General features: G+C 32.8%; 1 pseudogene; it reads right to left on the bottom strand.

Moving 5' to 3' along the window:
* Nucleotides 1-6933: 6933 nt before the first annotated feature.
* LOC115292600 lies at nt 6934-7739 on the bottom strand (annotated as a pseudogene).
* Between the last annotated feature and the right edge of the window lie 542 nt (nt 7740-8281).

Raw genomic sequence — 8281 nt, 5'->3', positions numbered from 1 at the left:
CGGGAGAACCCAATCATGGGCCTCTACGTTACTGTGAGATTTGCCTCTAGGATTTCGACCAAGTTCTCACAGTATATGTCAGAGAAATACCTCCTCCTGCTTCTAGCAGGAGACATGGAAAAAGAATCATTTTTGAAATACCTGAGAACATTCTGTTTTTGTCTGTCTGTTTGTTTGTTTTTAACAATTTTTGCCCTTACAAGAAACTATTTAACCAGAGCTTAACCTGCTGAGATTTTATCAGAGCCTAACTGATCTAGAGGAAGGAAACTACCCAGCTGCAGCACACTTTGGGCATCTTGTCCCAATTAAGGGGGAGAAAAAAAACTGAGAACTTGTGAAGTTCATCATCCAGAGAAATAGAGATAGGCTCACTAAAATACCTGGACCTAATTTTAGAACCATACAATGGTTTCCCTCATCCCACAACTTACTGCCACATTACCAGGGACCTTGTGCAGCAATCCCCCTTACCCAAATCAACATGTTTAGCTTTCAAGAAAAATTTACAAGGCATACTAGAAGGAAAACATACATGCACTCACACACACACACACACACACACACACACACACACACAATTTGAAGAGACAGATCAAGCATCAGAACCAGACATAACAGAGATTAAAATTATCATAAGACTATCAGAGATAAAGAAAGGCATTATATAGCAATAAAAGGGTCAATTCTCTTAGAATGCAACAATTCTTAACATGTATGCACCTAACAGAGCACAAAACTCTATGAGGCAAAAATTGAGAGACATGAAAGAAAAAGAAATAGATAAATGCATGACCATAGTTGGAGACTTCAAAGCTCTTGTCTTGGGGCGCCTGGGTGGCTCAGTTGTTTAAGCATCTGGCTTCAGCTCAGGTCATAATCTCACGGTTCATGGGTTCGAGCCCCACGTCGGGTTCTATGCTGACAGCTATGAGCCTGGAGCCTGTCTTCAGATTCTGTGTCTCCCTCTCTCTTTGACCCTCCCTTGCTCACACTGTCTCTCTCTGTCTTACAAAAATAAATTTAAAAATCATTAAAAAAAACAAAGCTCTTGTCTTAGAAATGCTCAGATCAAGCTGACAGTGTTAGTAAAGGCATAGTTGAATTCAACAACACATATATCAACTAGATATAATAGATATCTGTGGTCTATTTCAGAACAGAATTTACATTTTTCTAATGTTCATATAAAACATTCACTAAGATGGACAACATTCTGGGCAATAAAACACACCTTAACAATTTTAAAAGAATAGAAATCATACAAATTATACATATTGTTTTTAGACCACAAGGAGATTAATATAGAAATCAATAAGAGAAAGAAAGCTAGAGAATCTCAAAATATATGGAGATTAAACAATATACATCTAATACCATATGGGTAAAATAGTAAATCTCAACAGATATTTTAAAAAGTATTTTGAACTCAATGAAAATGAAACACAACTGAAAGTTGTGAAATGTTTTTAAAACAGTGCTTAAAAGGGAATTTATAGCACTGAAAGCATACGTTAGAGAAGGAAAAATTTTAAAGCAATAGACTAAATTTCCATCTTAGGAAAGGGGAAAAAGAGAGCAATTTAATCCAAAATAAGTAGAAAGTGAGAAATAATAAGAATCAGAGTGGAAATCGATAAAACTGAAAACAAAAAAAATCAGTAGGGAAAATCAATAAAATAAAAATTTATATCTGTGAAAAGATCAATAAAATTGATAGCCAGGCTAGCTAAGGAAATAATGTGGATGACACAAATCACTAATATCAGCAATAAAAATGTGGTGGGCATGACTACAAATCTCACGGAAACTGAAGGAATACTAAGAATAACTCTATACCCACCAATTTGATAACCCAGATGAAATGGATCAATTCCTTGAAAATCACAGTCTGCCAAAACTCACAGAAAAAGACACAAGCAATCTGAATAGATCTATATTATTAAAGAAATTAAATCAATAATAACCTTCCAAAACAGAAAGTACCAGAGCAAGACAGATTTATGGTGAATTCACAAAATGTAAAGAAGTTATACAAACACTCTACAAAGAAAAGCAGAAGGAATACTTCCTAACTCATTCTAGGAGGCCAGAATTACCCTTGTACCAAAGTCAAAGACATTACAAGAAAGAAAACTATAGACCAACGTATCTTATGAACATAGATGTAAAACTGCTCACAAAATATTAACAAATTAAATCTAACAATATATAAAAAGAATTATGCACTATGACCAAGGGGAATTTATCCCAGGTATTCAGGCCTATTTCAACATTCAAAAATCAACTAATGTAATTCATCACATCAACAGGTTAAAGAAAAATCACATAATCATATCAAAACATGCACACATACACACACACACACACACACACACACAAAATACTTTGACAAAACCCAACACTGATTAACGATGAAAACTCTTAGTACACTAAGAATACAGAAAATGTTCTCAACTTGATAAAGACTATAAAAATCAAAAACAAAAACAAGAACAAAACACAGGTAGCATCATACTTAATAGTGAGAAACTTTCCAATAAATATCAGACACACGGTAAGCATGTCTTCTACTTCTTCTTTTCAACATCATACTAAAAGTTCTATAAAATTCTATAAAACATAAAAGGGAGAAAGGTGTACAGATTGGCAAAGGAGACATAAACTGTCTTTGGTCACAGATGATATAATCATCTATGTAGAAACTTTGTTTTAAAATGAAAAAATAAAACCCTCCTGGAACTAATAAACAATTATAGCAAGTTTACAGAAACCAAAGTTAAGAGACCAAAGTCTACCACATTTTCTCAGAAATGAGCAAGCAGAGTTTAAAATTAAAACCACAGTACTATTTGAATTAGCACCCTAAAAATGAAATGCTTAGGTATAAATCTAACAAATCATACATGATCTACCCATAAAATATTGATGAATGAAGTAAAAAATAACCAAATAAATGGGAAAATAGCACATGCCAAAGTTAGGACAATTCAATATTGTCAAGATATCAGTCCTTCCCAACTTAATCTATAGATCCAATGCAATCTCAATCAAAGTGCCAGCAAGTTATTTATTCTCTCTCTCTCAAAAATAAATAAAACATTAAAAATTTAAAAAAATCATGGTATGTAAAAAATATTTTATTTATATAAAAATTGAAATATAATTGTTCTATATTAGTATTAAGCATATAATGCAATAATATATATATCAAAATAATCATCACCATATTACATTTCCGTGACTTTGTTCACACATTTTTATCACTTTATCCGTTTTGTCTACCCACCCACCAAAAATTTTAAGCCTACAGATACATATATGGAAAGAACACTATAATGGGTATCCGTATGCTTGAATTTTTTGTTTTTGGTCTTGGTTTTGGTTTTGGTTTATTCATTTACTCAGTGATGCTTTAGTTTCTAGCATGGCATCTCTTGCATATTATATTAATACAGAAATACTTTTATATGGTTTTATCAGTTTATGAAATTTTAATATGAAAATCAAATAAAAGCAGTTTATTAAATAATTTTTAGGTCAATTATATATATATATACAAAATTTTATATAGTATACAGAAAATAGAATAATTGAACAAGCTAATAAAATTAATAGAATATTAGGAACAGCAATGGAAAGATAAAAAGCATAGAGAATTCAGGATACATCAAAAGGAAATATGTACTGTTGGTAATTCTATTAAACAGTACAATGATTATTTAATTAACTGGATATTTATTTAGAGAAAAACAAATGGGCAACATGGATATCTATATTAAAATACTTTCCAAATGCTATACTTATGTATAAAAATTGAGAAAACATCATAATATCTAGAGACTACATTCCTTTACAGGTGTTAAAGGTGTTAAGAGAACATTTCCTAAACAGAAATCTATAAAGTTATAAAGAAAAGAATAAAATACAAAAATTCTTTGTAGGAAAAGAGTACATGAAAGTCAAATATTAATTCTGAGAAAGTATATGTAGAAAACTTTTTGTTCTCTAATATGTACAGTTTTAATTGAAAAGGAAAGATAAGCACTTAAAAACAAAAATAGTTAAAAGAAATTCATAAACAAATGAGAAAAAAGAACAGGAAAATGTTCAAATATTTGGTTGTCAGCAAAACGTTGTTAAACTGACTAATAATTATGTCATTTTACATTTAGCAAGCAAGCAAAACATTATAAAAGTGATAATTCATTGATGGCAAGGATATGGGGAACCTGTGTTTTCTTACATTGCTAGTGCATAGTATTAATTGATAGAGCTTAATGCAATTTGGCAACATATATTAACATCAATAAGTGCATTATCTGAGGCTTTGAATCTTTTCTATGTGGCCACAATGCAAAAATACATCCAATGATATTTCTTAAGGCATTTTCTTAGTGGTCAAGACCAAGAAACAATTTGAATGGCCATGAGTAAGAGAAAGACAGAATAAAAGTGTTAAGTAACATATCTACCATCTAAGAAATCTTAGAATAACATCCAATCACTTATAGATTTTTAATAAAATATTCAATGGGAAAGGTAAGATGCAAAGATTTTAAGATAACAATACGAATCTCTAAAATAAAATTGTAGATATGAATGCCCATATGTGTATGTATGTACACACATAAAAAGTTTCATAAAAGGGTTCATACCTTGTTAACATGGGTGATTATGGAGAGTGGTGATAATGTAAGGAAGAAAAAGTTGATGAGAAGAGATACAGTATGTGTTATATAATTCCAGTTATGTATAAAACAAATTCTTTAAAAAAGTCAATAAAATGTTAGCATGTTTATATTCAAAGTGCTGGATTTTGAGGTGACCTTTACTTTCTTCAGTGCATTTTATGTATCTTTTGAAATTTGAAAAACAAGTACTTCTGTTGAAAATACTTAAATATTGCTTCTGAATATATATATGTAATATGAATAATCATAAACAAAGTAGATAATATATAAATTCATATGTAATAGGTATTTATGAAGTTTTTTTTAATATGAGAAGTCTATAAACTTTTTTGATACATATCTAAGTAACAATTAGTTCTGTCCTCCACTTTGAAACGATAATTTCAGATAGATTTCTTTATTTAAAAGTTACACTTGGGATAAACACCGGATGTTGTATGTAGGTGACAAATCACTAAATTCTACAGCTGAAACTAATATTGCACAGTATTCTATCTGGAATTTTTTAAAAACATAGACAAAATTTTAAAAACACACTTAAAATTATCCATAAACATTTGGGAGAAATGTCCTAGGCAATTACTTAAATTGCTAATGAAAAAGAAATGACTATCAAGATGTGAGACACAGTATTCAGTACTCTCCCTTGATCTGTGCTCCTCACTCTACCAACCATGGACTGAAGGGAAAGGGGGAGGGAGGGGGGTAATGGTCATGGTGGGGGGCACTTGTGGGGAGAAGCACTGGGTGTTATATGGAAACCAATTTGACAATAAACAATTAAAAAAAAAGTAAAAAAAAGATGTGAGACACAGAAAAGGTAGTGAGATCATGTTTTCCTTTTATTCTTCCAATGAACTTTCTTTGGGAGGTAAAACCTAAACTGATTGACTCAATGTGTACATTTCATGAATAGATCTACCATTTTCAAATAATTGTATCATTCAATGTTTCTGGAAAACCCTTTTACATTGGTGAAAAGTCCTGTACCATTATATCCATTAGAACCCAAAGTATCATTCCAGCTTATAAGTATATGTTTCAAAATCCTGCAAATTAGATAATCATTCTTTTAATGAAAGACTTTAATCACCTTACTGAGTAAGATGGAGAAATGGGTGTTATCCTATAGAGAACAAATGCTGTAGGGTCACTACTTGTGATCTTAGAAAATAACAATACCTCTCTAAATCTCTCTTTTTTAAATGTATACAGAGATTATATAAATACCTAATTCACTCTATTTTAAAGGACTTAATGTATTCAAATTTATGCAAATTGTAGGCATAAAGCCAATGAAGCATGTTAAATCAATGAAAGCATAATCACTACCAAAATTCTTACAATCAGAGCACGCTGGAAAGGGTTAAAGCTTCTTTACGAGAATCAGATTAAGAAGACTGTAATATGTCTCCCGCTAGCTCTCACGGGGACATACAAACTGTGAGGGGAGGTGTCTAACTCAGCAGTCTATATCAGGTAGTGCAAGCAATGTAGTTTAGAGGCAGGGAGTTTCGGATTAAGATGGTGACAGTGACAGTGACAGAAAGGCACAGAAAGAGGAGTGCCTTAGTCCACTCGGGCTGCTTGGACAAAATACTATATAGCCTGGATGATTTATAAACAAATCAAAATCATTTCTCGTCATTCTGGATTCTTGGTAAGTCCAGGTTTATGTTGCCCAGAGATTCGGTGTCTGGTGAGAACCTGCTTCCTACACAGCCTTCTGTTTGCAGTAACCTCAGTTGGCAGAAGGAGCAGGGGAGTCCTCTTGATTTTTATAAGAGCACTAATCCCATCCATGGAGTCTCTATCCTCCTAACTGTCAATAGTTTGGAGGGGTGGGGGGGGGATAAATAAAACCAATACATCACAGAAGTAGTAATTAGAGGGGCGCCTGAGTGGTTCAGTTGGTTAAGCATCCAATTGGGCTCTAGTCAAGATCTCATGGTTCATGAGTTTAGCCCCACATCGAACTCTGTGCTGATAGTTCAGAGTCTGGAGCCTGCTTCGATGCTGTGTCTCCCTCTATCGCTGCTCTTCCCCCACTCATGCTCAGTCTCTCTCCATCTCTCAAAAATGAATACACGTTAACAAAAAAATTTTTTTAATAATAAAAAAGAAGTAATAATTAGAAAAAGTTTATGTTGTACATGCTAAAAAGATAGTATGAAAACCAGGAGAAATCAAACCAAAACACGGAATTAGGTGGTATTTTTCACCATTACATGTCTGAATTTCAAACAGATGCTTGGAATGGTGGCTCATATCCATCAGCTGATTCAACTTTATCACATGTCTCACTCCAGTAGCTTTTCTAGAACTACTACCTTGATCATGAAACTCCATGAGTTTTCCCAATTCAAACTTCCACTTCTTCAGCATTTTTATTTTTCTAACCAAGATGTCATGGCATGGATAAATAGACGGCAAGCCTTTTCTGGGTCTTTCCCAATGCTGTCTGGAATCAATTAACTGACCACTTTTTTCAAATCATTTGTCTGCACCTCTCCAGTCATAATTTCGATTATTGTTTCCTGACTAGGCAAACCTGTTGGTGTTGCACATAAAAAGCTTTGTGAATCTTATTGCTGTGTTTTTTAGTAAAACCAACACAAAATAAATGAAGCAAATAACCATCGGTAGCCTTGACATCAACATGAACTTCATTCAGTGTCTGCCATCTTTTGAGCATGAAGCTCATTTTGTTCTAGATAAGATCTATGCCATGGAAATTAGACAGTTTTTTCCCTGAACATCCTCAGCAATTAGCTTGAATTTTCTAAATGCAACTTCATCATTCTGCAGATCAACAAGGCTCACTTCAAAAACACAACCCTTGAGAGCATCAAATGCAATTTAGGTTTCTAAAGTTCTCATGAGTAGAGTTTTCCCAATATTTATTATTTTCTCCAATATTTCTTATATTGAGTGTAGCTGGTGTTTTCACATCATACCAATATTTCTTAGAAAATGGATCAACCTCTTTCTTCTTGGCTCCATTTTATGCTGCCTTTTTGTAAAGTGCTTCTTCCCTACTGCCATGGGGCTGCTCAGCAAGCCCATGAGTTATATTGTTATAAAACAACTTATATAGGGTAGAGGCAGTGACTGCCTTTTCTCCACAGTAATTTGTGAAAATATGATAATTTTTCTTAAATGAAAGTTGAGTAGTGGTTGTCTCATAAGGATCTGAGGAAACAATTTAAGTTTCACTTATGATTTGTATAGGCATAAGCTAAAAATAACACAGGTCAAATTAGCCTCCCTGGTCTTGTGAAATAAGCTAAATTAAGCTTCACTTATATGACTAAAGTAGCTTTGTTTGCTCAAAGAATTTAATTAATTAATTAACTCACTTATTTATTTATTTATTTTTGTAATTTATTTTGAGACAGAGAGACAAAATCCCAAATAGGCTTCACACTTTCAGCATGGAGTTGGACACTTAACCAACTGAATTTTTTCTTTTAATTTTGTATAATGTTTATTTGTGTTTGAGAAAGAGAGAGGCAGAATGTGAGTGAGGAGGTGGGTAGACAGAGGGAGACACAAAATCCAAAGCAGGCTCCAGGCTCTGAGCTGTC

The sequence above is a fragment of the Suricata suricatta genome, chromosome 5 (assembly GCF_006229205.1).
Source record: "Suricata suricatta isolate VVHF042 chromosome 5, meerkat_22Aug2017_6uvM2_HiC, whole genome shotgun sequence".
In the NCBI taxonomy this organism is placed as follows: Eukaryota; Metazoa; Chordata; class Mammalia; order Carnivora; family Herpestidae; genus Suricata; species Suricata suricatta.
This window is presented reverse-complemented; position numbering and strand designations above follow the sequence as displayed.